The following is a 26,107-nucleotide window of genomic DNA, read 5'->3' on the forward strand; positions in this document are numbered from 1 at the left end:
TTTTTTACATGCGATTGCTTTTCCTAAGACCGGTATGAACCACTTTTTTGGCCGACTTATAACACAGTTGACCTGCATTACATTCTTCATACATAGCTTTGTTTTTGATTTTTATTTACACATAGGAAACCTTTTATGCATGGCATATGTCAGCTGACCAGCATCACATTCCATTCTGCATTTATTTAATTTCATTCTTTCCTGTCTTACACCATTTATTTTGAACATTAAAAACACACAAGTGTTTCCCTTCGAATGGAAGAAATTGCACTTTGGGAGAGAGCAGAAAAGTGCAACCCGCCGGTATGAAGATTCACATTTGACAGGAAGAAACAGTGTTTGTTTTCATGTGAGAGAAGCTGGATTTACACGTGTCTGTTTAGGAATTATTCTGCAATAATATGCTCAGTCCAAAACGTTGCACAGCCCGCAGACTGAAGTGCCTCAGATAAGATGTTTGCACGTCTCCGAACTCTAGGTAGAGGGAACCCTTGTCATGTGACATTGGCACCTTAGCATTCGCAGAGAAGTCTCCCAGTCGCATCGGTATAGAAAGGATCCCTAACAAACTGCATCACCTTTGTGGGGAGACTAAACTCATCAAATCATGTTGCAAAGCTATCTTTCAGCTTAACTGAAAACTCTGACATTACTGGTGTCATCTGTACTCGGGATGGCTTTATGAGGCTGGACAAATGACATTTTTAACAACGCTTTTTTTCTGGTAAAAATGAGTTCATTGCATCCGTCGTGGAGCCCAGTTTCATAATATTACCATATGTCCCAGTTGCTTGCTTTAGTTTTGAAGTAATCGTGAAAAAAACAGGCCTTATTTTAGGTCATTTTTCACCCTGCCATCTCCTATTAGTTCTACTGAGCACCGTGGCACCAACTCGCGTTCCGAACGTTCTATTCCCAGCCCATTGTTCTGCATCACAATGCCATCTCCTATTAGTTCTACTGAGCACCGTGGCACCAACTCACCTTCCGAACGTTCTATTCCCAGCCCATTGTTCTGCATCACAATGCCATCTCCTATTAGTTCTACTGAGCACCGTGGCACCAACTCGCGTTCCGAACGTTCTATTCCCAGCCCATTGTTCTGCATCACAATGCCTGCTTTGCTATTGTTGGCAATGAGACCTGCCCACGTTGGTAGTTAAAAGGTCAACCACAACAAGAAATGACTCATGGAACTCTGAGGTCGTCCCATTGTTTCCTATAGGGGAAATATAGGTATGTCTGTCTATTTTGCTAAATATCTCGCCATGTGTATATTTAGATTTTTTTCTTCTCAAATTGGACACCATTGGACACCTCTTTCTAATTATGTAAGGCTGGGCAGCGTACTCCGTTGTCATCCGACGCCCCGATAATACCTGTTGCCCTTGGAGCGCTGAGCTCCCCCCATTGTTTTCCTATGGAGAGGCATGCTGGTGTCGTGTCTTTACTGTCATTACATTGAAGACTTATAGTTTTTATCAAAGATTCTCTGTAATTAGTTATAGGATATATAGTTATAGTTAGGAGAAGAGCAAATCCCTCATGAGTTGGGCTACTAAATGACCCCACAAGAGCCTAACTACTGAGTTCTTATTGCTAATGTTTTTATTTCATATATTTGAATGTATTGTATATTTAGTTAACTTTTGATGTATGCAACAAGTGCACTGCATTCCAGTGCAATTGGTGTTAGACTATAAATGTGTATTTGTGAAAGTGAAATAGTAAATGTGATAATAGAAAAAAATAAACTCATATTGATCTATGACTTTAGTAAAGTTCTTACCAGGTTTTGGGCTGGACGACAATTCAGTTTTGATGACCTGAATTAAGTGAACCAAGACAACAATTAGACATCAATTACATCTTAGTAGTTAAGAGACACTGTCTGCATCACAACATATTGCATGACAGGGTAGTGAATTGCTCATCCTCCCGGCTCTTCCAAGATGGGTGGTAATTTCATCTAGCATCTTTAAAAAAAAAAAAAGTTCCTCACCTGTGTTCTCCATGGCCAGTCTGAATCACCGTAACTATAAGTCAACTCTTCGCCAGCTGCAATATCTCGAGTCGCGAAGAGGCACAAGTGTGGCTCATCGTTTGCTTGTATGGCCTTCATTTTGAGATTGAGTCTTTAGTGATCATCATTAACGAGTCTCCCAAGGGAGGAGTCTTCTTCAGATGCATCAATGCTGCATAGAAACATAACACGTCACAGTTTAATGAAGATATTGCAGCACAGGGTTTCTATTTCAGAAAAGGGGCAGAAAAGTCCCTAACACGTTGTTTAAAAAAGGAGTGCAGATGCTCTGATAGCAAACCAGTTGGTTTGAAGACTAATATTGTTCCTGTCTGTTTAGGTCAGGGACAAGGTCAAATTAGTATCTGGGCCTGAGATAGGCCTACAGTGCATATTGTGCCACCAACCATTTAAATGTCTGTCTCCATTTGAATGTTGTTGCTTTTTTTAGATCTCAAAAGGCATTAATATGTTTATTTTGTTCTCATCAATCCTACTTACCACCATGTTCTTCCTTTCCATTGGAAATCGAAAAGAAACACCTTTGCAGAATAATTGTAGTGATCAGCTCGGACCTCGCCCTCCTGTTGTGTAAGCAGTTCACCTCGGTACTCCACAACAAAGTCTCCTTTGGATATGAATTCAGTGGCAAAAACTCCCCGTCCTTAGCAGACACAAAATACAAACATTAGGAGATATTGCATTGTGCTAGTTAATTATTACAGAGAATAATCACTGTCTGGAGGTCCACTCTGGTCACATGATCACCCCATTCAACTTGCCAAGCTTCTCCAAAAACAACTGTTCTCATAAAATGACCTCACACTGTCTAAAAGTGATCTCACACATATCACTGCCAATCAAAATGAGGTTCAGGTGTGCAGCAGGGGGTTTAGGGAGGGGGATGCGCTGCTCTGTCTTTCAAGAGGCTAGATTCAGTTGTCACTTTTTCTTCTAAACCAATGATTGGTTTTCAAGGTGGGCCTTTTCAGGTGGAAGGAGATTTCAGATGGAGCATCGTGTGACTGTAGTGGACCTTTAAGAATCCTATGACCATAATACAAAGACATGGCAAACTATTCCTTTAAACCTTTTTTCCTGGGTGACTGTGCCCATATATCCCAATTCACTGTTTCCCACTAACCTCTAAAATGTACATCTGATTCATCTAATTCATAGCTGTCATATTTAGGACTGTCAGAAATATATTCAATCTTCACCTTACCTTTAAAGATATTGATAAAACGCTGGTAAAGTACTGGTTTATCAATGTTTGATCTGATGTGATGCTCTGCATCCTCCATGGGCCGGAGCCGCCTGGAAGATCTCTCCGTCAGGCCAACTCAAATCCTCCATGGGCCGGAGCCGCCTGGAAGATCTCTCCGTCAGGCCAACTCAAATCCTTAATCTGTGGAATAAAGCAGACATTATAAACTGGGTAGTTTGGGTCCTGGATGTTGATTGGCTGAAACTGTGGTATATTTAAGAAATAAGGCCCCTCGGGGGTTTGTGGTATATGGCCAATATACCAAGGCTAAGGGCTGTAACCAGGCAGGCACTCCGCGTTGCCTCTTACGTAAGAACAGTCCTCAACCTTTCCTTGTGCTTTACTGCTTAACTATACCAAGGCTGTCAGACAATCAACATTCATGGCTTAACCTACAATTTATAAGAGACATAATGTATGTTTGTTAGATGACTACAAAACAAGCACGTTAGAAGCAGTAAAAAATTCCATACGTGACCTTCCCTCTTCCACTCTGCTATGAGATGCAAGGTGGGGTGCACAACACCTGGTTTCCAGCCAGCCAACTTTAGCTCGCTAAACTAACACCATCTAATGTTATCAAACTGCTACCGTCTCAAGTTCATCTATGGGGATCACGTGTCCCATTTAGCTGTCTATGCATGTTACTTATAACCACACTGATAGAATTGACTGAAATAGCCATAAAATATCAGTCTCCTTATCAACAGTTATGTTAACTAATCAAGCTACCCGCCCAAATGTCAACAAAATTGTCTCACTAGTGCATTAGCTAGATAGTGAGCGAACATTAGCACTAGCAACAAACAAGCTAACTAGGCTAACATAGTTCATAAACCAATACAACGATTTATGGTGGTGGAATTGTACTACAGCATGAAAATAACTTTCCATATCATTTCAATTCTTGAAAATATGATATTGCTCACCTTTCTTTTAGGAACAGCGGGGACCTGCAGATGGGCCGCCCCGTGTTAACGGACGAGCTTCTCCAGATGAAAGTGATTTTCCCTCTCTGGCTCTGCGCGGTAAAGTGGAGTGGGGGAGGAACAATCACAACGTGGGGACAGAGATAGTCATATAGGGGACGTGTCACCACAGTGGTGTGTGTGCATCTGTCAAGGCGCTGGAATCCTATACAATCGACATGACTGATGTTGATATTTCACTTGTGTACTAAATATTCTATAGACCTAAGAAATAGGCTAATACATTGCAAAATGAATGCATTTCCCTCGGCCTATAGGTCATAGGAAACTTCAAGACACCAACATGTACATTTTAAGGATTCAGAAATTGTATTGATTGATCCAGAAACACATAGGAATAAGGTGAATAGGCCTTGGCTATTTTCTGACATAGGAAGGGCTGGCTTACCTGGGCTATTGCCCCTGGGCCCCGGAGAAATACAAAAATATACAGTATGTAGTATATATTTATGTTTTACTGCAACCGCCAACCACAGGGGGATTCAGGAGCCCACTCTCAATGAGCGTAGAGGCCTGCTGCTGCGGACACTTTGTTATTTGTCAGATGGGGAGGAGAGGAGGTAGGGGGGGACACTTGTTTAATTGATTAATAAAAATATATAAACTGCATAATAAATAAATGTGACTAGTAAAATGTGTGATTCAGGAGCTGGGACCAAGCCCGTAGGGGGCCCAAGGGGCAACACAAATACAAAATAAATACTTTTTACAATTGTATTTATTTTTTTAATCCAACCACAGGAGCCCGCTCTCAATGTTTAAAATACAACAGAGCATAATTTAGCCAAAGAGGATCAATAGTTTCTACAAAAATAACTATCAAAAAGACATACAGTACATGTACTGTATCTGCCAAAATAAAAGAAACACCAACATAAAGTGTATTAAACGCATAGTTAAAATGAAATGAAATCAAATTGTATTTGTCAACTGCATCAAACACAACAGGTGTAGGCACTACCTTGAAATGCTTACTTCCAAACCCTTACTTACGTAAGCCTAGGAGTTGACGTCCCGATGGATAGGGATCAACCCGTAACGCTCGTAGTCGACATTGTCACACTGAACCCTTTCATGATGACTAAGCTCACGTTTTCGGAAGATGTCTAATACGATATATAGAATAGAAAGGATCCCTAACAAACTGCATCACCTTTGTGGGGAGACTAAACTCATCAAATCATGTTGCAAAGCTATCTTTCAGCTTAACTGAAAACTCTGACATTACTGGTGTCATCTGTACTCGGGATGGCTTTATTAGGCTGGACAAATGACATTTTTAACAACGCTTTTTTTCCTGGTAAAAATGAGTTCATTGCATCCGTCGTGGAGCCCAGTTTCATAATATTACCATATGTCCCAGTTGCTTGCTTTAGTTTTGAAGTAATCGTGAAAAAAACAGGCCTTATTTTAGGGCATTTTTCACCCTGCCATCTCCTATTAGTTCTACTGAGCACCGTGGCACCAACTCGCGTTCCGAACGTTCTTTTCCCAGCCCATTGTTCTGCATCACAATGCCTGCATTGCTATTGTTGGCAATGAGACCTGCTCACGTTGTTAGTTAAAATGTAAACAACAACAAAAATTATCTTGTAACTCTGAGGTCGTCCCATTGTTTCCTATAGGGGGAATATAGGCATGTCTGTCTATTTCGCCAAATATCTCGCAATGTGTATATTTAGGTTTTTTCCCAAGCCGGACGCCATTTCAATCATGAGAATCTCCTCTTTGTAATTATGTAAATCTGGGCAGCGAGCTTGTTTTCATTTTTTCACCTACTTTCTCATTACGCAGACATAAGCACAGTTGACACCATCGAGGTGTTTACTTTCTACACAAGTAATTTTTTTCCAGTTTCGTCCGAGGAACGTATTGTAGTGGTAAAATAAAAATAGATTTTTTTGTTGTTGTGCCATTTAGGCGAAATGGAATTCTAAGCATCACTCCAGTCAAAACAGGCTCTGCGAACGTTCGAGCAAGAGAACACAAGCTAAGGTTAAACATTCTTCTCCAAAGACTGAATATCATTTCTAGATAAATAATTACTGTTGGAAATGCTTGTTCTCAATGCATCAGTAAGGTTTTGACAAAAACAAGTCAGTTCAAAAATGATGATGATGATGGTGGTGGGGTTGATGATGATGACTGCACTTTGGGACCTGTGACCACAATAATCTCATGATAACAGTTTGTCTTAATTCAATGAAATTAAGGATTTGATGAATGAATCGATTCGATAAATATGTTAATGTAGGGATAATGATGTGAAAATGTTAAACGCTTATAAAATACCTTTATATACTTATGCAGTGTATCCTACTATAAATCAAATCAAATGTTTATTCATGACGTGAACAGGATACAGCGGGTGTAAATGGCACAGGGAAATGCTTACTTGCCAGCTCCTACAGTTGAAGTCGGAAGTTTACATACACTTAGATTGTAGTCATTAAAACTCGTTTTACAACCACTCCACATATTTGTTAATAACAAACTATAGTTTTGGCAAGTCGGTTAGGACATCTACTCTGTGCATGACACAATACATTTTTCCAACAATTGTTAACAGACAGATTATTTCACTTATAAATCACTGTATCAGAATTCAAGTGGGTCAGAAGTTTACATACATTTGATTGAATTTGATTGAGTGTATTTATAAAGCCCTTCCTACATCAGCTGATGTCACAAAGTGCTGTACAGAAACCCAGCCTAAAACCCCAAACAGCAAGCAAAGCAGGTGTAGAAGCTAAGTGGCTAGGAAAAACTCCCTAGAAAGGCCAGAACCTAGGAAGAAACCTAGAGAGGAACCAGGCTATGAGGGGTGGCCAGTCCTCTTCTGGCTGTGCTGTGTGGAGATTATTAACAGGACATGGCCAAGATGTTCAAATGATAATAGATGACCAGCAGGGTCAAATAATAATAATCACAGTGGTTGTAGAGGGTGCAACAGGTCAGCACCTCAGCACACTAAGTTGACTGTGCCTTTAAACAGCTTGGAAAATTCCAGAAAATGATGTCATGGCGTTAGAAGCTTCTGATAGGCTAATTGACATCATTTGAGTCAATTGGAGCTGTACCTGTGGATGTATTTCAAGGCTTACCTTCAAACTCAGTACCTCTTTGCTTGACATCATGGGAAAATCAAAAGAAATCAGCCAAGACCTCAGAAAAAAACCTTCACAAGTCTGGTTCATCCTTGGGAGCAATTTACAAACGCCTGAAGGTACCACGTTCATCTGTACAAACAATAGTACGCAAGTATAAACACCATGGGATCACGCAGCCGTCATACCGCTCAGGAAGGAGACGCTTTCTGTCTCCTAGAGATGAATGTACTTTGGTGCAAAAAGTGCAAATCAATCCCAGAACATCAGCAAAGGACCTTGTGAAGATGCTGGAGAAAACAGGTACAAAAGTATCTATATCCACAGTAAAATTAGTCCTAAATCAACATAACCTGAAAGGCCGCTCAGCAAGGCAGAAGCCACTGCTCCAAAACCGCCATAAAAAAGCCAGACTACGGTTTGCAACTGAACATGGGGACAAAGATCATACTTTTTGGAGAAATGTCCTCTGGCCTGATGAAACAAAATTAGAACTGTTTGGCCATAATGACCATCGTTATGTTTGGAGGAAAAAGGGGGAGGCTTGCAAGCCGAAGAACACCATTCCAACCATGAAGCACAGGGGTGGCATCATCATGTTGTGAGAGTGCTTTGCTGCAGGAGGGACTGGTGCACTTCACAAAATAGATGGCATCATGAGGAAGTAAAATTATGTGGGTATATTGAAGCAACATCTCAAGACATCAGTCAGGAAGTTAAAGCTTGGTCGCAAATGGGTCTTCCAAATTTACAATGACTCAGTTAAACCAGCTCTGTCAGGAGGAATGGGCCAAAATTCATCCAACTTATTTTGGGAAGCTTGTGGAAGGCTACCCGAAACGTTTGACCCAAGTTAAACAATTTAAAGGCAATGCTACCAAATACTAATTGAGTGTATGTAAACTTCTGACCCACTGGGAATGTGATGAAAGAAATAAAAGCTGAAAAAAATCTCTACACTATTATTCTGACATTTCACATTCTTAAAATTAAGTGGAGATCCTAACTGACCTAAAACAGGGAATTGTTAATAGGATTAAATGTCAGGAATTGTGAAAAACTGAGTTTAAATGTATTTGGCTAGGGTGCATGTAAACCTCCGACTTCAACTGTATATACAATGATATAAAACATATGTCCCTTATTCAACCATTAAAAAGCAAAGTCCCTGAGCAGTGACTTCACCTGAGACATGAAGCTAATTCAAGACAGTTAAAGGGATTCTCCGGTACTTTTGTATACTTTTCAGCCAGTAGTTCTGAAAGTAGGCCCCAGGGCCAAAAGTGGTCCCCAAAAATGTCATAATACCTCACATATGTGCAGAAATGTGCACCACGTCATTGCTCTCTCTCTCTCGCTCTGCTTTGTGTGAATCTTGCTAGTTGTCAGTCAAATGGTGAGGCTGAATCTCATTGTCTGGAACTCAAATTGCTCGGGGTTGGCCCACATGGGGGTGGAAATGTAGAGAAAATGGCACAGAACAGCTTCCAGAAAACATTTCACACATTGACTTAAGGATCTTTTTTTCAATTTTCGCCTAAAATGACATACCCAAATCTAACTGTCTGTTGCTCAGGACCTGAAGCAAGGATATGCACATTCTTGATACCATTTGAAAGGAAACACTTTGAAGTTCGTGGAAATGTTGAATTAATGTAGGAGAATATAACACATTAGATCTGGCAAAAGATAATACAAAGAAAAAAACATGCGTATTTTTGTACCATCATCTTTGAAATGCAAGAGAAAAGCCATAATCTATTATTCCAGCCCAGGCGCGATTTAGATTTTGGTCACTAGATAGCAGCAGTGTATGTGTAAAGTTTTAGATTGTTCCAATGAACCATTGAATTTCTGTTAAAAATGTTGTATCAAGATTGCCAAAATGTGCCTAATTGGTTTATTAATACATTTGCAAGTTCATAACTGTGCACTCTCCTCAAACAATAGCATGGTATTATTTCACTGTAATAGTTACTGTAAATTGCACAGTGCAGTTAGATTAACAAGAATTAAAGTTCTGCCAATATCAGATATGTCTATATCTGTCACAATCATCATTACGTGAAAGAGAGGACCAAGGCGCAGCGTGATAACAATACATTCTTCCTTTTTATTAGAAGACAAAAACGAAACGAACACTATACACACTAATCAAAACAACAAACAGACGAACGTGAGGCTATACAAACAATAAGTGCAGACACTGGCAACTTACACATAGACAATCACCCACAACCTACCTAATGACTATGGTTGCCTAAATATGGCTCCCAATCAGAGACAACGATAGACAGCTGTCTCTAATTGAGAACCAATCCAGGCAACCATAGACATACATACACCTAGACTAAACACTGCCCCATAAACATAGAAAAATCAGCTTTAATATTGCAGATAGATTATGGCATTCAGACCTGTTTTGTCAACTTCCCCTTTAACTCCTCAGCCAGGCTGTTCAGGTCCATCTTCCTCAGGATCTCCAGTGTGATCTTCACAGCTCCCTCATCACAGTAGCTCTGTACCATCCTATCCACTGTGACCAGCCTATCAGCATCCTCCAGCTGGCCCTCTGAGATGGAAGGAAATTCATCCACACCCGTAGTCAGGTACCACTGAAATTCCTTCAGGTCGCTTTGGTCCAGCTTTTTCAGAATGTTAATCAGCAGAAAATGAACCTTCGTTGTCCCTGGAAACAGAAATAATAATATGAAACATAACTAACCAGTCCCGACGGATCAGAATTCTGCTTTTTGTTGATGAATGTAAACAACAAGTTCCCTGTTGTGTGTAATGATGCCATCTTGCTGAGTCTACCTTTAATAATTGTAATTGAATTAGGAAAGAAGTGGAAGGCGATTAACCACAGGAGTCGAGGTGCAACCGAACAACTATTTCATAATTGAAAAGGAAAAAGGTGCAACACTCACTCAGCATTAAGTACCTGTTTTCTTTCTATCTTTAGGATTCTAAAAAGCTACATTACTGTGTTTACTGTAAAAATATGATATTAGGGAACTCTCCTCTAACATAATTAAATATCTTGGGGAAGACAGGAAATAATATTTACCTGCTGTAGCGCCACCTGGTGGTGTAACTGTGGGTAAAAAGAGACCTTGATTACATTGCTCCTCAACAAATTGTCATTTGACAGACCATGAATATCATTAAAAAGTGGGTATATACGCAGTATATTCAGTATATTCAGAAGGTATTCAGATCCCTTGACCTTTAAAAAAAAGGATGTTACAGACTTGTTCTAGTTTTTTACCTCATCTATCTACAAACAATACCCCATAATGACAAAGCAAAAATTGGTTTTTTAGAAATGTTTGCAAATGGTACCATTTTTAGTGCTATACATCTGTACTGTAATTTCCTCTATTATTTGTTAATATGAACTCTTTTGACCAAAATAGTTTTTGTTTTAAAGATGAGTACTGAATTGCATGACCTAATTTAAAAAGTGTCCCATACAATAAGGGGATCTGTTGTACCTATTATGTCGGAAAAAGTCAGTTATGAAATCCTTTGTCTTAGTTAAAAACAGGTTGTCATCCAGTAGGCTTTGATTACATTTCCAATATTCTTGTCCACGTGGACATTCTGTAAGAGTAATGCGGATGACAATTATTTTATGGTCCGACTGCATTCTGCTCCCAATCAAATGTGTTTTTACTTTTGGTGCCAGCGCAAAGGATACAAGAAAGTAGTCAAGACGACTAGCTTGATTAAGCCTCCTCCATGTATATCTAACTAGGTCTGGATTTTTAACCATATATCCACTAGTTCTAATGTGTCCATGATAGTTGTGATCTCCTTAAGTGCATGAGGGTGATAGTTTGTAGTGTGATTTCCTTTACGGTGCATTGAAGTACTTAAAACCGTGTTATAATCTCCCACCATAATAATAGGATCGATCGTATGTTGCTTGTGAGCTTGATAGATTGTTATAAATATTTTTAAAAGAAGTGTGGATCATCCTTATTTGGAACATATAGATTAATGAGTAATTTAAAAAAATATATATTGTTCATTCAATAGTATTTTTAAAAGCATCCACCTTCCTTGCAGATCTGTTTGGACAGTTATCCTTTTTAGATAAAACTATACAAAATATATTCACGTCACCAAATAATTGATTAAAACACACCGTTTTGCAATGAAGGTCTACAGTAGTCTCAGCAGCACTCTTTTAGGGTAGCACCCTGGTGTAGCAGGAGGACAGCTAGCTTCTGTCCTCCTCTGGGTACATTGACTTCAAGACAAAACCTAGGAGTCTCATGGTTCTCACCCCGTTCCATAGACTTACACAGTAATTCTGACGACTTCCGGAGGACGTCCTCCAACCTATCAGAGCTCTTGCAGCATGAACTGACGTGTTGTTCATCCAATCAAAGGATCAGAGAATGCATCTAGTACTGCAGTGCATAAAGTGTGGTGAGTAGTTGACTCAGAGAAAGAAAGGAAATAGTTTAACTTAACTCAAACAGAGAGGAATGCTATTTATGTTAGCTAGCTAGCTAAGGCTATCCAACACTTTAACTCTTGCAAGGGCCCACCGATGTAATTGCTAAACTGCTTCCTGTACACTGCATTGCATGATTGAACACATGGATTGGATTGTCGGTTTACCAACGCTTTAGTTATAGTAGCTAATATGTTGACTATGATGTTAGCTAATATGGTGACAATGATGTAGGCTGTGTGTAGCGATTATGGTATGAAGGTTTGGCTTTAGTTGGAGAGTTATTTTTTTTGTTGCTGTTTTTCAGCTGATGTTGTTTACTGAAGTCCACAAGTGAAGGGAAAATGTGAAAGGAGGAGAGCGCATAGATGCAATGATGCTGTTTGTATGGCTGCTATGAAAGTGAACTGTGTGGCCGGTGATCATTCTGCTGTTTCTGTTGCAAAACGTTTCGCTCTCCCTCATCTTAAACGGAACCGACCGCCAGCGGTTTGCACCTTCGGATCAGAGTTGTTGGACAGATTTAGTGTTTTGGGAAGCGTCATATGTTCCCAGAACCTAAAGAACTGTTTTATGAATTTTTAAAGAACGTAAAAAATATGTTCCGGGAACGTTCTTGCAAAATCAGGCAAATGTTTTTAACTGGACAGTTTTTGTGTTTTGGTAACATATCTCGTCATGTCCACACAATGCTCCCACAACCTAATGAAATATTGTGGGAATACAGACAGAAGGGGGAAACCCAGACATGTCACAGGGGATATGAAGCTGAAGCATCCGTTTAGAATGTTCTCACCACCAAATATGGTCGTGAGAGAAGTCCAGTTGTAGGTAGTGGGAGACGGTGGATCAAGGTGAAACTGGCCTGATATTCTGCACATTTTCTCATTGATTAAATATCTGATCTCAATAGATGTTTCTGTCCCCAAAACGAAAATCTGTTACAAACACAGTGCATTACGTTTTATATATTTGACTAATTGACAAAGTAAAATAAATGTTTTTGAAGGAGTTCAAGGTTGAATTGAGTTTGTGCACAAACACACACTTAACAGAGATGGTCCCTGACGGAAATGTGCAAATACATGCTACAATGCGCCAAAAGGATCTCGCTAGCTCGTGCTCGGCTCTGCCCACCTCCTTACTTGTTCTTCCCACTATGCGTAATTTGCTCCCCCTGTAAACAACACAGATTAACTATGTTGGGTTAGTTATGTGGTCCACATGGTCCATCCAAGTTCATTTGATTGAATTTGAGTTTAGAATTTCTGTTACCTGGAAGCCAGATAAGTCCGTTCCATACAAGTTTATCAGCTTTATTTTCTTCCAGAAGAAGATTCACTTCTTCAACAACAGGTTTAATAAACAACTGAAATGTGGGGACGTAGTTTTCATAGGAATCCACAAATTTTGCTGGCTGGAACAAAAAAAAGGGACATTTCACAAACTGATTTCTGAAATAGAGACATTGCGAGTCAGTGAAATGATAGGTGAGAATGAAATTATGCATTACATAGTAATAACAAATGTATTATTCAAACATATCTCAGATTTACGTTTGGTTGTATTGGATGTGCATCTGCAGGGTTAGTGGAGAGGGTGTATTCTTGCTTTGGGGTAAGTGTACACAGAGAAGTTGTTAGAATTTCTCTTATTCCATCCCTTTCAATCAACTCCCGCACCTCAAAAGGACCAAAAATATACAGTTAACTTTTGTGTCAATAGGAATAAAAATGCAATTGATTATTTAAATGATTGCAGGGAATGTAAGTTAAAACAATATCTGAAACTCAAGAATAAAAAATGGAACAAACTACTAAATAATGAAAATATGTATTTCAGTCAAACATGTTGCTGCAACTCTCCTCATTTTTTTTGCCGTTATGCTAAAACAGCATTACATTCCCCATTGTGTATTTGATTGAATTCCAGTCAGATAGAAGTGTTTTTTTAGGGTTGTAGGGTTCCAGCTCACCTCTTTTCTCACAACATTACTGGGAAGCAACAACACATTCAGGATGGACCTCTTGCCAAGTGGTTGGTAGAATAACAACACATGTGCAAGTATGGGGGAGATGGGAGCATCCTCATCTGTGACATCACCATAAGCAGAGAATCCAGTGATGCTTATTATGACATGTGTGTCTGTTATCTCATGGGGAGGGAGAAACTCAATGATGTCATCATCAGTCACATGGGCTACAGACAGGAAGTCACATCCACCACCTGAAGAAAGATAACATTCTGAGCTTTCTCTGATATAGGTTACTACTACGATAACAATGACAAACAAGGTATTGGAACAAATGATCAGAGTAATCTTGTTTAGGGAAGTCTAAAGCATGAAACACACAGAGAATCTTACGGTACTTATCACAGTGGGAGGCCGTTCCTTCTCTCGCTAGAACAAAACCAGCAGCTTCAGCGTGCCGACCCGGTAGAAGCTGTAGAGTTAATTTGCAATTCTACACAATTTGCAATGGGGCGTAGAGAAAATGTTGTAGTTTTAAAGCAAGTTTGCTGCAATTCTACACATTTGTCCATAGGGTGGAGAGAAATGTTTGCAGTTTGAGTGAGAGTGACTAACAAAATCAATGGGGGCGCCCCGGTCAGTAATTTGATCAAGTTTAGATAGCTGGCTAGACTAACTTACAAATCAAAAAGATTTTAGCTTACATGCGCTAATTGAGTGACTGTCAGTGTCAGGGCCTTCCCCGGCTCCCCCTACTGCAAATAAGATCACGCCTCCATTCTGCTCCTCCCTTCCTATAGACTTAAACACGTAGTAAGGATTGTTCAACGTTGGTCTGACCAATCGGAATCTATGCTTCAAGATTGTTTTAGGTTTTGGTTTTTCCATTTAGGTTTTGAGGTTGGACTTTTAGCACGTTAGCACATAGGGCACACCGATTTGTGTCACCTCGTTAGTCAGTATGTGTTACACCTGTGCTAGTTGCCATCTCGTTAGCGGGAAGGTGTTTCACCGGTGCTGGCCCAGGTGCTATTTAAGAATGGCTGGCCCAGTACTCTAGTTGTGTTGAGATATGTGGAGGGTTAACACATTTAGTTGGTGATGCCTATTTTGATTTCTAGACAAACAATCTTTTATCTGCTCTTTCCTGTTTTCATTTTAATCCACTTTTTGGTTTGCTTCGTGTCTTTAAGTTTGATGTGGGTTTTTCTTTTGTTCGCCTCTTCTTGGGCAAATTTAGTGGGTGCTAATGGTGGGTGTCTTTTAGGTTCCAGTTGCTGTTGTCAGTCAACTTTCAGTGGACACCCCCATGAGTGTCGTTCAGAACCCCTCCTAGAACCCCAGCTGTTTTGTTTTGGTTGTTGTCAGTGACTCTTTGTTAGTTCCCCCTTCTGTTTGAGCGACATTATTTGGGTTTTCTTGCTGGGGAATGTAACAGGGATATGAATAACATTGACATATACACTGCTTGGTGACTGAGTTTATCAGGAAGTGCATAGAATATGTTGTTCCCACTGTGGCGATCAGAACTTGGACAGATGGCAGAACTGCGGATAGATAGCAGCATTACTCAGAGCATGTGCAGACCAGCTGGCTGGAGTGTTGACGGACATATTCAAATCCCTCCCTATCCCAGTCTGTTGTCACATGCGCCGAATACAACAGGTGTAAACCTTACAGTACATAGGCCATCTGTATACAGCCCATCCAACTACCTCATCCCCATACTGTATTTATTTATTTATCTTGCTCCTTTGCACCCCAGTATCTCTACTTGCACATTCATCTTCTGCACATCTACCATTCCAGTGTTTAACTGCTATATTGTAATTACTTCACCACCAGGCCCTGTTTATTGCCTTACCTCCCTTATCTTACCTCATTTGCACACACTCTACATAGACTTTTTATTTTTTTATTTTTTCTACTGTATTATTGACTGTATGTTTGTTTACTCCATGTGCAACTCTGTGTTGTTGTATGTGTCGAACTTCTGTGCTTTATCTTGGCCAGGTCGCAGTTGTAAATGAGAACTTGTTCTCAACTAGCCTACCTGGTTAAATAAAGGTGAAATTAAAAGCGCAAAACACAGCATTTAACCAAGGTAAGGTGCCTGGGAACATGGACGAGTACAAACAGTCCAGCTACGCCCTCCGTAAGGCAATGAAACAGGCAAAATGTCAGTAGACCAGCTGACATTTATTCATGATTATTATTTGACCATGCTTGTCACGTATGAACATTTTGAACATCTTGGCATAGTTCTGTTATAATCTCCACCCGGCACAGCCAGAAGAGGACTGGCCACCCCTCATAGCCTGGTTCCTCTCTAGGTTTCTTCCTAGGTTTTGGCCTTTCTAGGGAGTTTTTCCTAGCCACCGTGCTTCTACACCTGCTTTGCTTGCTGTTTGGGGTTTTAGGCTGGGTTTCTGTACAGCACTTCGAGATATTAGCTGATGTACGAAGGGCTATATAAAATAAACTTGATTTGATTTGATGGACGTATTAAAATCCCTCCCTATCACAGTCTGTTGTCAAATCAAATTGTATTTGTCACATGTGCCAAATACAACAGGTGTAGGACCTTACAGTGAAATGCTTACTTACAAGCCCTTAACCTACAATGCAGTTTAAAACTTATTTAGGATTGGGGGCACTATTTTCACGTCCGGATGAAAATGTGCCCAATGTAAACTGCCTGCTACTCAGGCCCAGAAGCTAGGATATGCATATAATTGGTAGATTTGGATAGAAAACACTAAACACTCTAAAGTTTCTAAAACTGTTTGAATAATGTCTGTGAGTATAACATAACTGATTTGGCTGGCAAAACCCTGAGCGAAATCCACAGGGATTTTTTTTTTTTCTTTTTAGGTCAATCTGTTTTCTATTAGTTTACTATGGCAAGGCCGTTTCAATATAAATATGCTTGCAGTTCCTACGGCTTCCAATAGATGTCAACAGTCTTTAGAAATTGGTTGATGTTTTTCCTTTGAGTGGTGAAGAAGTAGCCCTTTCTGAGGCTCGAGCCAGGTTTGGTTTGGTGCGCGTGCTCGCTCCACTTCATTTTATCCTCTATTGAACACGGTATAGTCCGTCTTAAATTTGATCAATTATTTACATTTAAAAATCCTAAAGTTTTATTAGGAAAGTTGTTTGGATCAAGATTACAGGTAATTTATAAGATATTTTGTAGTCATGTTGCGCGAGTTGGAACCAGTGTTTTTTTTATTCAAACGTGCCAAATAAATGGACATTTTGGAGATATAACGACGGAATTAATCGAACAAAAGGACCATTTGTGATGTTAATGGGACATATTGGAGTGCCAACAGAAGGATTTCTTCAAAGGTAAGGCATGAATTAAATCATTATTTCTGACTTTTGTGTCACGCCTATGGGTTGAATTCTGATTTTCATGTTTCATGTGTTGGTATGCTGGGCGCTGTCCTCAGATTATCGCATGGTTTTCTTTCGCCATAAAGCCTTTTTGAAATCTGACACGGTGGCTGGATTAAGAAACATAAGTGTTAAGTCAAAAAAAGATAAGTCAAAATATAAAATAACAATAGCGAGGCTAAATACAGGAGGTATCGGTACAGAGTCAATGTGGAGGCTCTATACAGGGGGTACCGGTACAGAGTCAATGTGGAGGCTAAATACAGGGGGTACCGGTACAGAGTCAATGTGGAGGCTATATACAGGGGGTACCGGTACAGAGTCAATGTGGAGGTTATATACAGGGGGTACCGGTACAGAGTCAATGTGGAGGTTATATACAGGGGGTACCGGTACAGAGTCAATGTGGAGGTTATATACAGGGGATACCGGTACAGAGTTGAGTGAGTGAGTAATGAAATAGTTGCATATCCCAGAGCCAGTGTATTGCTGTGGGCCGGGTATGAGAGGGCTTTCAATGTTGTTCAGATGATGGATATACTTTTATAATGAATTACACGTCTTATTTATTTATTGTCCTATCATGGGGAACTACATTTTTAAAATAAATTATATCTAATTATTTATTATCCTATTTTAATGGTACGGTCCTTGGCCCTATACCCTAGACACCCACATGAATAGCCCAGATACTAAGGAGAAGTCCCTAACTGTTTTATGTGCATGCTGTATGCGGTCTGTATGCAGCCAAAATGAGGTCAGGGACCAAGAGCAGCACTGCCCCCTCAAGATTCTGAGCCTGCTTGGCAGGGTTGGTCCTGCAAAGCCAAAGCCCCCTAAAGGGAGAGCATAATAAACAAGGAAATTCTCAAAGCTGCTAATGAGAACCTTGATGACCTTGTACCTAGCCGGTGGGGATTCCGGTGGGGTGCCCCCACCCAGGCAGTGGCAGTGCTGGCAACACTAGCTGCAGTAACCCATGGGGAGGGGGTCACACTCGGACATTCAGAGAGGGGGTATATTATTGTGGCCCTGGTGGCACGAAACCAATCGGACTGCATGGAGAGGCTTGGGAACATGGTCAAAATGGATGACCGTATTGTGGGTGTTTCAGGAAGAAGGTGTACATTTGACCTCCATCATCTAGGATGTGACAATGGTAAATAAATCTCTACATTTATGCTCATTTTTTGCGCAGTCTTGCAGGCCTTCTCATGCAGCTGCAACTGCAAGTACATTTGTAAATCATGACCCATCTTGAGTTGGGCTCTGGGATGGTGCAATTGTTGAGAGGGTGAGCTTATGGTTGTGTGGGGGTAAGGGCTGAATGTGTGTGGGTGTATGTGTGTATCCCACAACTGTTGCGAAGGAAGAAGTAAAAGATGTTAGGGACTATAGAGGATGATTCACAGCAATATGTAATAAAAATCGAGGTGAGGGCGATGGAAATGCATTTGGCAATGGATCTGCTTCGGTTCGGTGGATGGTGCTGTGTGCACTTTTCGAAGGATGGATCCCAGTCGGTCCGGGGCTGTGCGATGCGGGGGGTCGGGGGTGGTCTGCCGGGCATTGGGATGACAACCCAACTCGAGATGGGGGCTTTTGGCGGGTGGAATAGTGGGGACCAATTGGAGGTTTGCTTAGTGGAGATGCAAATGTCATGGTACAACTATATAGACACTCAATCATTATGTTACTTTTTAATAGGACGTTTACAAACATATATTTTGATAAAAATAATTGAAAGGTGTGTCTCATTATGGTAAGTGGTGAAATAAGTATAGCCAGTTACAATTGTAATGGCTTAGCAGATAATAAGAAAAGACGATCAGTATTTACCTGGCTAAAAGAGAAGGATTATAATATCTACTGTTTACAGGAAACCCATTCAACAGTTTTAGATGAAGTTTTGTGGAAAAAGAACTGGGGGGGCGAAATATATTTCTCCCATGGGCAAAGATATTCAAAAGGGGTGATGGTTTTAATTAATAATAACTTTGATCCAAATGTGCAACTTGTCCAAACAGATCCTCAAGGTAGATTGATTATTTTAAATATGTTATTGGACAATAAACATATATGGCTTATTAACCTATACGGTCCGAATAATGATGATCCAAGCTTCTTTGACAATATATATAAGAATGTATCAACTCTACAAGCAACACTAGACTCTATTATTATAGTGGGAGATTTTAATACGGTCTTAAATACCTCTATGGACCGGAAAGGAAATCACACTACAAACTATCACCCTCAGGCACTTAAGGAAATCAGGAATGTCATGGATATATTGGAATTAGTGGATATATGGAGACTTAAATACCCTGACCTAGTGAGATATACATGGCGGAGTCTTAATCAAGCTAGTCGCCTTGACTACTTTCTTATATCATTCTCTCTGGCACCAAAAGTTAAAAAGTGTTTGATAGGGGACAGAATGCGGTCGGACCATCACATAATTGGCATATATATTACTCTTACAGAATTTCCACGTGGGCGAGGATATTGGAAATTTAATCAAAGCCTACTAGATGATAAATTGTTTAGAACTAGGACAGAAGAATTTATAACTGACTTTTTTAGACATAACATAGGTACAGCAGATCCCCATATTGTATGGGACACTTTTAAGTGTGCCTTTAGAGGCCATGCAATTCAGTACTCATCTATAAAACAAAAGCAATTTCGATCAAAAGAGTCCATATTAACAAAGGAAATTGAAGGACTAACAGTACAGTTAGATAACAATAAAAACGGTACCATAGAGGCACAGAATAAGTTAGAGGAAAAACAAAAAGAAATGGAGGAACTTATTCAAGAAAGATCCAGTGTAATATATTACAAAAATAAAGCTAACTGGATGGAATATGGGGAAAAATGCACCAAATTCTTTTTCAATCTTCAATATAGAAATGCTACCAAAAAAAATGTATTAAAACTTGTTACAAATGATGGAGTCACGCATGATTCACCAAATGATATTTTGAAAGAGGAAGTAAAGTACTTTAAGAATATATTTTCGTTTCAGGCTCCTCCATCTCCACTAACTGAAACTAATTGTATGGATTTTTTCCCTAATAATAATGTAAAATTAACATCTGTACAGAAAGACTCATGTGAAGGCCTAATTACAGAGGAGGAACTACTTGATGCAATTGGGGCCTTTAAGGATGGGAAAACTCCAGGACTGGATGGCATACCAGTGGAAGTATACAAACTTTTTTTTTATATACTCAAAGGACCACTATTAGCTTGTTTTAACCACTCCTATATAAATGATAGATTATCAGACACGCAACAAGAAGGTGTGATATCATTATTACTGAAACAGGACCCAAGTGGTATATATAAAGATCCAGTCCATTTAAAAAATTGGAGACCTCTTACACTTCAGTGTTGTGATGCAAAAATCCTAGCAAAATGCTTGGCGCATAGAATAAAAAAAGTTTTGTCAGATATTATTCATCCTAATCAGACAGTTTTTTTACATGGACGATACATTGGAGATAATATAAGGCAAGTACTGGAAACAATAGAACACTATGAAATATCGGGGACACCAGGCCTGGTTTTCATAGCTGATTTTGAAAAGGCTTTTGATAAAGTACGACTGGAGTTTATATATAAATGCCTAGAATATTTCAATTTTGGGGAATCTCTTATAAAATGGGTAAAAATTATGTATAGTAACCCTAGGTGTAAAATAGTAAATAATGGCTACATCTCAGAAAGTTTTAAACTATCTAGAGGAGTAAAACAAGGTTGTCCACTATCGGCATATCTATTTATTATTGCCATCGAAATGTTAGCTGTTAAAATTAGATCAAACATTAATATTAAGGGATTAGAAATCCAGGGCCTAAAAACTAAGGTGTCATTGTACGCTGATGATTCATGTTTTCTTTTAAGACCACAACTAGAATCTCTCCACGGCCTCTTAGAGGATCTAGATACATTTGCTATCCTCTCTGGATTAAAACCAAATTATGATAAATGTACCATATTACGTATTGGATCACTAAAAAATACACATTTTACATTGCCATGTAGTTTACCAATTAAATGGTCTGACGGTGATGTGGACATACTCGGTATACAAATCCCAAAAGAAAGAAATGATCTCACTCCAATAAATTTTTATAGAAAGTTAGCAAAAATAGATAAGATCTTGCTACCATGGAAAGGAAAATACCTGTCTATCTGTGGGAAAATCACCCTGATTAACTCTTTAATCATATCACAGTTTACCTATTTGCTTATGGTTTTGCCTACACCTAGTGACCTGCTTTTTAAATTATATGAACAAAAAATATTCAATTTTATTTGGAACGGCAAGCCAGATAAAATTAAAAGGGCCTATTTATATAACGAATATGAATTCGGAGGGCAGAAATTATTAAATATTAAAGCATTAGACCTCTCACTAAAGGCATCAGTCATACAAAAGTTATACTTAAATCCAAACTGGTTCTCTAGTAGATTGGTACGAATGTCTCATCCTATGTTCAAGAAGGGCCTTTTTCCCTTTATTCAGATTACACCTGCTCACTTTCGGTTGCTTGAAAAGGAAATAATCTCCAAAATATCTTTATTTTTTAAACAAGCCTTAGAAAGTTGGTTGCAATTTCAGTTTAATCCACCTGAAAGGACGGAACAAATAGTACAACAAATCTTGTGGTTAAATTCAAATATAGTAATTGATAAAAAAACTGTATTTATCGAAGAAATGTTTAAAAAAGGTATAATTTTTGTGAATGATATCATAAATAGGACTGGTGGAGTAATGTCACACATGCAGCTAACACAGACATATGGATATGTCTGCTCTACCCAAAATTACAACCAATTAATTGCAGCATTACCACAAAAATGGAAGAGGCAGGTGGAAGGGGATAAAAGTAAGGAACTTGTATGTCGGCCTTATATTAAAGAACATAAATGGTTAAAGAAAAGTGTGATAAATAAAAACATATACCAATTTCATTTAAGGACCAAAAAACTTACAGCTGTGCCATATAAATTGCAAAATAGTTGGGAAGAGATTTTCGATGTACCCATTCCATGGCACATGGTTTATGAATTGATACGCAAAACAACGCCGGATTCAAAACTTCGAATTTTTCAATTTAAATTATTGTACAAAATTCTTGCAACTAATAGAATGTTATATATATGGGGGATACAATCTTCTCAGCTCTGTAGATTCTGCTGTGAGGAGGCAGAGTCATTAGACCATTTATTTTGGTATTGTCCGCATGTAGCTCGTTTTTGGTCACAGGTCCAGGAATGGTTGAAGAATTGCAACATTTGCGTAGAACTAACGCTACAGATAGCAATACTGGGGGATTTGAAAAGCCATAGTCAATCAATCAATAATATAATAATTATTTTAGCAAAAATGTTTATTTTTAATTTACAATCCGTGGAAGCTATGAGAATAGGAAGATTCAAATCTTTTGTGAAGCATCACAGCACAGCTGAAAAATATATGGCAAATAAAAATCCGAAATGGATGATGTTGGAAGATAGATGGGAAAGGTTGAGTGGAGCTGAAGGGTGGGACTAATAACAAGATAAACAATGTAGGGCATACGGGATCTGTGAAATGTGTATAGGTGCGGAGCTATTGTGAAATAGCACAGTTACAAGTGGAAATCAAACTGGATGGACAACAGAAATAGAGGAAGGACTAAGAACAAACAAGAGAGAACTATTATAAAGTAGACTGTGTCTGTAAATGTGTATAAGATGTATAAATTGAAGGTAAAAACAGAAATATTTATCAGTTTACTCCAATTGGGGGATCGGTGGTAGGGTTTGCAGGGAATAATAATAAAGGTATACTCTTTAAAAAAAAGTATGTATGTCTATGTAGGTATGTGTATGTATATATGTGTATATGTATGCATACGTGAATGGATATATATATTTGCCCAAAAAAATATGGGGGATTGGAAATGATGCAGACAATTACATTGGAAACAACATTCTTTCCGCAATATTAAGCTGATCCACCCCCCCAGGAAGAAAAAAATAAATAAAAAAAAATAAAAAAAAATAAAAAAAATGTGGAGGTTATATACAGGGGGTACCGGTACAGAGTCAATGTGGAGGTTATATACAGGGGGTACCGGTACAGAGTCAATGTGGAGGTTATATACAGGGGGTACCGGTACAGAGTCAATGTGGAGGTTATATACAGGGGGTACCGGTACAGAGTCAATGTGGAGGTTATATACAGGGGGTACCGGTACAGAGTCAATGTGGAGGTTATATACAGGGGGTACCGGTACAGAGTCAATGTGGAGGTTATATACAGGGGGTACCGGTACAGAGTCAATGTGGAGGTTATATACAGGGTGTACCGGTACAGAGTCAATGTGGAGGTTATATACAGGGGGTACCGGTACAGAGTCAATGTGGAGGTTATATACAGGGGGTACCGGTACAGAGTCAATGTGGAGGTTATATACAGGGGGTACCGGTACAGAGTCAATGTGGAGGCTATATACAGGGGGTACCGGTACAGAGTCAATGTGGAGGTTATATACAGGGGGTACCGGTACAGAGTCAATGTGGAGGTTATATACAGGGGGTACCGGTACAGAGTCAATGTGGAGGTTATATACAGGGGGTACCGGTACAGAGTCAATGTGGAGGTTATATACAGGGGGTACCGGTACAGAGTCAATGTGGAGGCTATATACAGGGGGTACTGGTACAGAGTCAATGTGGAGGCTATATACAGGGGGTACCGGTACAGAGTCAATGTGGAGGTTATATACAGGGGGTACCGGTACAGAGTCAATGTGGAGGTTATATACAGGGGGTACCGGTACAGAGTCAATATGGAGGCTAAATACAGGGGGTACCGGTACAGAGTCAATGTGGAGGCTATATACAGGGGGTACCGGTACAGAGTCAATGTGGAGGATATATACAGGGGGTACCGGTACAGAGTCAATGTGGAGGTTATATACAGGGGGTACTGGTACTGAGTCAATGTGGAGGCTATATACAGGGGGTACTGGTACAGAGTCAATGTGGAGGCTATATACAGGGGGTACCGGTACAGAGTTAATGTGGAGGTTATATACAGGGGGTACCGGTACAGAGTCAATGTGGAGGTTATATACAGGGGGTACCGGTACAGAGTCAATGTGGAGGCTATATACAGGTGGGTACCGGTACAGAGTCAATGTGGAGGCTATATACAGGGGGTACTGGTACAGAGTCAATGTGGAGGTTATACACAGGGGGTACCGGTACAGAGTCAATGTGGAGGTTATATACAGGGGGTACTGGTACTGAGTCAATGTGGAGGCTATATACAGGGGGTACTGGTACAGAGTCAATGTGGAGGCTATATACAGGGGGTACCGGTACAGAGTCAATGTGGAGGTTATATACAGGGGGTACCGGTACAGAGTCAATGTGGAGGCTATATACAGGGGGTACCGGTACAGAGTCAATGTGGAGGTTATATACAGGGGGTACTGGTACTGAGTCAATGTGGAGGCTATATACAGGGGGTACTGGTACAGAGTCAATGTGGAGGCTATATACAGGGGGTACCGGTACAGAGTCAATGTGGAGGTTATATACAGGGGGTACTGGTACAGAGTCAATGTGGAGGCTATATACAGGGGGTACTGGTACTGAGTCAATGTGGAGGCTATATACAGGGGGTACTGGTACAGAGTCAATGTGGAGGCTATATACAGGGGGTACCGGTACAGAGTCAATGTGGAGGTTATATACAGGGGGTACCGGTACAGAGTCAATGTGGAGGCTATATACAGGGGGTACCGGTACAGAGTCAATGTGGAGGCTATATACAGGGGGTACTGGTACAGAGTCAATGTGGAGGCTATATACAGGGGGTACCGGTACAGAGTCAATGTGGAGGCTATATACAGGGGGTACTGGTACAGAGTCAATGTGGAGGCTATATACAGGGGGTACTGGTACAGAGTCAGCAATAGGGATAGAATCATCATTAGGGTTAGAATCATCATTAGGGTTAGAATCAGCATTAGGGTTAGAATCAGCATTAGGGTTAGAATCAGCATTAGGGTTAGAATCAGCATTAGGGTTAGAATCAGCATTAGGGTTAGAATCAGCATTAGGGTTAGAATCAGCATTAGGGTTAGAATCAGCATTAGGGATAGAATCAGCATTAGGGTTAGAATCAGCATTAGGGTTAGAATCAGCATTAGGGTTAGAATCAGCATTAGGGTTAGAATCAGCATTAGGGTTAGAATCAGCATTAGGGTTAGAATCAGCATTAGGGTTAGAATCAGCATTAGGGTTAGAATCAGCATTAGGGTTAGAATCAGCATTAGGGTTAGAATCAGCATTAGGGTTAGAATCAGCATTAGGGTTAGAATCAGCATTAGGGTTAGAATACAATGACTTATACAAACAATACAACTAAAGAATAATGTGGGTGTAGATTGTGTGTGTTAGTGTGATAGACTGTGTATGTGTCCGTGTGTTATTGTGTGTCATTACACAGTCCCTAATGTGCCATGAGATGTTGTTTTATACATTTTTTAAAGATAATTTTGCTTACATTTAAAAAAAAATCCCAGCAGAAATAAATCTGATATTTAGTAACAAAATGAGCCCTTGCTCAATATTATCCAATGGGAGAATCTCTTTTCTTATAGTCCTGCCCATTAGGTGCTGTCAATCAATACCAGTAACATACCAGTTACTGCCAATCAGAGCTGCTAACAGGGGTACAAGGGTCTGTCTGCCTGCCCATTGGTCTTTCGACGCGGATAGACCACACTGCCTGAACATGCTTTGGCTAAACTCAGTTATGACTTAAAGAACATTGGACTCAGCTGTGACTTAAAGAACATTGGACTCAG

General features: G+C 39.8%; 2 long non-coding RNA genes across 2 annotated transcripts; both read right to left on the bottom strand.

The window, feature by feature from the left end:
• Positions 1-1,777: 1,777 nt before the first annotated feature.
• LOC120037172 lies at positions 1,778-2,551 on the bottom strand. The gene is made up of 3 exons (XR_005474776.1): positions 2,525-2,551; positions 2,003-2,195; positions 1,778-1,826 (listed from the first exon to the last, which is right to left on the bottom strand). It is a non-coding gene; the product is annotated as an uncharacterized LOC120037172 (long non-coding RNA).
• Positions 2,552-10,016: 7,465 nt separating this feature from the next.
• LOC120037169 lies at positions 10,017-14,082 on the bottom strand. Its single transcript, XR_005474774.1, has 5 exons — positions 13,830-14,082; positions 13,411-13,536; positions 13,130-13,271; positions 10,457-10,483; positions 10,017-10,075 (listed from the first exon to the last, which is right to left on the bottom strand). It is a non-coding gene; the product is annotated as an uncharacterized LOC120037169 (long non-coding RNA).
• Positions 14,083-26,107: the final 12,025 nt, after the last annotated feature.

This window comes from Salvelinus namaycush, unplaced genomic scaffold, assembly GCF_016432855.1.
Source record: "Salvelinus namaycush isolate Seneca unplaced genomic scaffold, SaNama_1.0 Scaffold16, whole genome shotgun sequence".
Lineage (NCBI taxonomy): Eukaryota > Metazoa > Chordata > Actinopteri > Salmoniformes > Salmonidae > Salvelinus > Salvelinus namaycush.